Source organism: Alligator sinensis, unplaced genomic scaffold (assembly GCF_000455745.1).
Source record: "Alligator sinensis unplaced genomic scaffold, ASM45574v1 scaffold254_1, whole genome shotgun sequence".
Classification (NCBI taxonomy): domain Eukaryota; kingdom Metazoa; phylum Chordata; order Crocodylia; family Alligatoridae; genus Alligator; species Alligator sinensis.
Window position 1 is genome coordinate 2,003,870 of NW_005841953.1, and position 5,870 is coordinate 2,009,739.

Here is a 5,870-nt window from a genome sequence, read left to right on the forward strand (position 1 = left end):
CCATGCTTACTGGGGTTGTATTTCTGGCCACATACCCTAACCCTAAGCCCTACCTCTGATCATCCTCCTCCCACTCTCCTCAGCCTCAAGCAGCCCCTTGGAGGCTGGAACTCTGCCAGCCTGCAAGGGGAAACTTGTGGATTCCCACATTTTTCTCCTTTAATAGGAAAAATCCATGATTTTTCTGCAGCAAATGGAAAACCCAGATATCTGCTGGTCACTCTGATACAGATAAATCCTGTATCACTATGTAAATATATTCATAACATTTTATATAATCTCTCTCTCTCTTCCTCTCACCAGTTCCCATGTAACTTTTAAGAATATGTGTGTGTGTGTGTGTGTGTGTGTGCGCATGCACGCGCATGTGTGTGTATGCATGTACACACACTTTTAAGAGTGTGTGTGTGTGTACGTATGTACACACACACACACACACACACTTAAAAGTTACATGGGAACTGGATTTGTCATTTAAGGATAGGTTTCATGTTTTCAAAGCATACTTCCTCCCAGAACAGAACAATAAAACACTTTAGAATTTCCAATGAACCAAATTCTTGAATGATGCTTCACTTTAGGGAAACTTAAATACATAGATTTGATAAAATCCATCTTTATTCCAATTTTACTTTAGTGTACGACATAGAATTTAAGAGTAATAAACCGAAATGAAACATTGTTTTCAAACAGAAAGTCAAAATGATATACTCCAAACAAGTTAAAGTAGAATATTTACCACTTATCAAACTTTTTTTTTAATTTTATTTTCATAGAAACCAGGAGAAAAAAAATCTTGTTTTCAACAAACTGGCTTTTTCCATTCCATCAGAAAATTTCTAATCAACTCTTAATAAGTACTTAAGAGATGCCTGCAAAATTTAATTTCTCTATATCTCTTGTCTGCTAGGAATTACTTCCAGACACAGTGTATTACCTCAGGCCTTCATCAACAGTTTTTCAGTTGCAGGAACCTCTGTATATATGGAATTCCCTGCAGTGCTACAGACAAGAATACAATTTCACTGATTTTGGATAGCCCTCAGCAGACCACAAAACTATATTTCAACAAATAACAGCATTAAAATAATCAAAAATGTGGTCCTTAAAATACATTGTTATATTTAAACAGAACCCCCAAAAGCATAAAACATTTTTTTTCAAGTTTAGTTTCATATTGCTTTTTATATTCATAATTGATTGTGGAAGCTTTTACCAGATGTAGGAAAAAATTGCCAGAATGTATTCAAATGAAATGACTTAAAGAATATGAGACAGTCTGGAGGTTAATAAAACCCACCAACTTCACAGGTTTCCACAAATAATGAGATGAAAACACTAGATAATTTCCAGCTATCAAATATTTCAATGTTTTAGCTTTGTTTGTTTCTGAGAGATAGTCAGAAGGATGGCTGAGGAACTGTAATGGCCTTCTGGGACAGGAAGAAGGTTTCTGTAAAAAATGTTAAATTAATTTTTATACTGGAGCAAAGTTAGAGACGGGTTGTTAAGGGATGGCCCTCTGCCATAGGGTGGAGTTTTGTTTTGGTATCCTTTTAGAGCTTGCAGGTGTTTGGCATGAGCTGAAATCAGGGCCAGCTGCAATATTTCAGCTCTGATACTTCCCTCCCAATATTTCTCAGAAGTGATGCATCAGGGTGATGTCTTACACCTGATGTACTCAACTTGTGTGGTATGACTGTAACTGCTCAGTTTAAAAAATATATCATTTTCACGGCTTTCATTTTTATTTTCAGCTTGCTGCTTTAATATGGTAAAAATGCATCAATCATCCTGGGTGGAATCTAGTAAATGTTAACTAACAATTTATTATTAAATTGTCCATAAATTGTCTCGTGTTTTTTTTAATTTGTGCCAGCCATTCAAAAACAACAGCCCATTGGATGGGATCTGTAAAAGAAATTACTCTGAGTGGAAAAAGAAAGAAAGAAAGAAAAAACCCAGAGAATACTTGCATTCCATTTGCTTACTAGCCAAAGATCTTTGTTCTTTCATAGCAATCTACAGTACAATGCATACCTGGTTTTGTTTTGTTTTATCTTTGGAGGAATTTGAACAGTTCCTATTAAAAATGGTATTCTCTTTTAACTTTATTTTGTTTGGAAAACCTCAAACCACACTGTATTTCATACACATGTTCCCATGGGTACATTAAGCAGGACCATACTGAGGTCATCTAGTAAGTTTTTAAAACTTTTTAAGAATTCCTTTAATGTACTGTACGATCTTGGCCTGATTAAAAGAACATATTTTAGAAAAAGAGAGCTTGGAAAAAGTCTGACTTAAAAAAATTCCATGCAAATAGTCTTTACTGTATCATTACAGTTCACAGGACCTTTACAAATGTACTTTGCTCTCATTTTTTGTTAATAAAAGCAAATTGTAAACCTAAAAGATCTTGGCTGAGCACATGTTTTTCTATCGACAGTATCAGTGATCCTAACAGAAGAAATTCTTCCTTTTCAACCTTTTTAACTCCATCACACATGTGCGCGTGCACACATACACACAAACACACACTGATAGACGTAACAGTGAGGAAGCCTGTAGTATTCATTTGTGAAGTTAAAATGAATAAAAGGTTGTAAGCAGCTGGGAAAAAGGTAGACAATGTTTAATGCCATTAATGGAAAATCTATATTACCTTGTTCTCCAACTTAGTCAAAAACTTCATGTTTTTGTCAGCTCATTACTTTATGATTGAAGCTATTAATGATCTTAACAATATGTTCCAGGGTCAGGCAATCTGTTTTTGTTTTAATCTGAATTTATTAAAGAATTTGGATGACCCTCTGGCCTCCAAATTCCACTGCCTTTGTTTGGTTTAATTCTATTCCATTTCAGTCCTCTGTTTTAGACTTGGCTTCCCCATCTCTTCAGACTTTCTTCCATTGCTCTTCAGTATTATTTTAACCTTTACCCCCTACTCTTGGTCTTTGGCTGCTAAAGGCCTTGTGTACTGTAAAGCATTTGTAACCCTGCTAACAGCTGTGCTGGCATATCCTCTGACGGTTTTTCATATGCATGCACTACCTCGGAAGCCTCAGTCACCAATGGTTTGAACCCACACTTACAATGACCACTGCTTTATATTATAAATTCCAAAAAAACCATGAGGAATAACAGCAATGAAAAATCAATGAAACTGCTTTGAGATGTAATGTTGCTGAATATCTATTTTACAGAATCATTGTGAGTACAAGACAATGAGGGAATATCCTACATAGGATGTCAATTCCAAATACATACTGATTAGAGGTAAAGAAAAAGTCTGCCCATGCCTCAGTGGTGTTTTGAGGCCTCTACAATGAAGCAGAACAAGTAGAATTTAAAAATGTTACCAGATTGTTGCATTAAAAATGTGCTTGTTAATGTAATTTTGCTACCATCTTTCCTAAATACACCTTTTTTCTAGTCTAGATCAGGCCTGAGAGAAGATGAACAGAGAAAAAAATGTCACACTATGGAGAGCATTTGTCTATTATTTCAAGATGATCACAGAGACATTGTACTGTTTATCACTAAAGATTAGTGGGAGAGGCTTTACATATCTGATCATTTGGCTGTTGTTATGACCTGGTGTGTTGGGAGGTATCTCGTCTTACTTTCAGTAAATGGGATTTGTGAATCCAAACCCTGAGCTGCTGCTGGATGTCCTGTCTTCCCAAAGTACTGCAGTACTTTCTCTAGCTTCAGGAAATGAATTTACAAGTAAGCACACAAAAGACTAAGGGGAAGAGAGAGTGTGTGCATGTGCATTTGTCACAGTGGTTTATGTGGTCATGTAGCTGCTGCTAATGCATGTGGAGAATGATCTAATGTGCACAGGTAAACACTAACAAATGGGTAGGTGAAAACCCAAACATCTTTGTTTGAACTAGTTCTAAACTATTGAAGCCCAGTCAGTCTTGGGTTAACTGGTTCAGGTGTGAGATTTCAATTGAGAACTCGTGCACAAAAGCCTTTGCCACAAAAATATTAAAATGCAAACAAAAAAACAAACAAAACAGACATCAAACAAGGCCCTTACTCTTGGATTTACTTCACAGGTAGGTTAACAGTAGAGAAAGTATACCTACCCCAGAGATGTCATGCTAAAATTTCATCAAAGGCTTAGGGCAGATTTGTCTCCCTTGAGGAGAGGGAAGGCACTGGAGAACCTATTTGTTTCTTTACCTGAACACAAGTAGTTTCTCATACTTATTAGCAAAAGGAAGGTGACATCAATAGGGAACACAACTGGAAAGCTACACCTCACTAGAAATACTTACATTTTATTCTGAAAAAGAAATAAGAGCAAAATGATAGTGTAGCATTTAGTTTAGAGGAGGGTGTGAAAGGGATATTTTTCTTACGAGTTTTGTGAGGGAAGTGGAAAATAAACATATCCTTCTCGAGAAACTCTTTTGAAAACCTGCCATTTAGTACCATCTGGCTCATTCCAAAGGCAAAGGCATCATTACACATCACTAGCATAGGTCATCCCTAGTGGTGATGATTTAATAGTGTCCAGAGAGGGGCAAAATCTCTGGACAAATTGAAATGTTCACTTTTTCATCATCCCCCTGCCTATAACCACCAGCCACCCTCAGGAAAATAAAGCCTCCTGCAGTGTACTGTTTAAAATGCACGCCTAATCCCTGTGAAAGTTATGAAGTGAGAAAGTTGGCCTGGTTATCCTCTACAGGCAAAGTCAGCATGGTGCATGCTGCTACCTCATTTCAAGGAGTAACAGTGCATTAATCTACAAAAAAAACCCCAAAACTTTGCAACTCTGATGCAGTGGTAGCCTGAAAAATGTGGACTCCTGTTGCACAATAAATGTATTCCTTTATCACATGTCCATGTGCCGCCCTTTTATTCTTCTGCTAAGACTTTAATCACATTCACAGTCTTGGCATGCATTGATGAACAGCAGACAAATGCAGAACAGACTAATCTATATTACCAGTTGCTCATATTTTCCCAATTCTTGTGGTATGCGTGGATTCCTTGAACATTCTCATTTCTTTATTAAATATTGATTATGGGGGTTTTGACTATATGTGCACATGCACATACATGCAAGTAGATTTGTAGTTTTTGTTGAACAGGGCATTTTATTCCATGATAAGAAAATAATTTGAATAAGATTAACTGTGCTATAAAACAGACTATTATGCACTTAGACACAAAGTGACTGAGTTTGTGTTAGAGAATCAATCCAACAGGCACAGTGGGAAAATTACTGCAATGCCAAGCCTTATGCACACAGGAAAGGGAACATATTTTAACCAAGTGAATAGTGCCTCTTACAAAGAGTTAACTTCCTGTAATACTAAAAGCAAAAGCTGAAGTGCTCTCAGGGCTTATCTGTCCTGCTCCAGTGGTGGAAGTTTAGGAGGATGGGGCTCAGCATGCCCTGCCCACCCAAATCACTGACACATTCAAGAGCCAGAAGTTTACCCAGGAGGCTGCTCCGGATGCACTCTCAGACCCACTGGATACTGAAGGCAAAAGAGTAGTTGCTGGGGATGAGTCTGGAACAGCCTTCTGGGTGGCCTTCTGACTCTGGAATGAGTCAGTAGACTCAAGAAGGGAGTAAGTAGGGGGAGAAGTACAGTGTGGGTGGGGCAGTAGTGCCCAACCTTTTTGCCCCACTGACTGAATGGGTGGTGCTAGGTCCCTCCACAGACCAGATCCAGGCAATGGGCCCAATCCCACTGTGAGAGAATGCACAGCCTGACCACGATTCGTTTGCCTGGGGATGGGGCATGGCAGAACAGCTTCAACAAGGAGGCATTGGGGGGAGGAGGGGGAAGCAGCTTGATCCAGTCCTGATCTGGATGCATGGGGAGGGGCCAGGGAAA

General features: G+C 38.2%; 1 protein-coding gene across 1 annotated transcript in view; it reads right to left on the reverse strand.

Moving 5' to 3' along the window:
* Positions 1–5,870, reverse strand: part of SUGCT (succinyl-CoA:glutarate-CoA transferase) — a 542,264-nt gene that overhangs the window by 279,502 nt on the left and 256,892 nt on the right. The window lies entirely within an intron of this gene.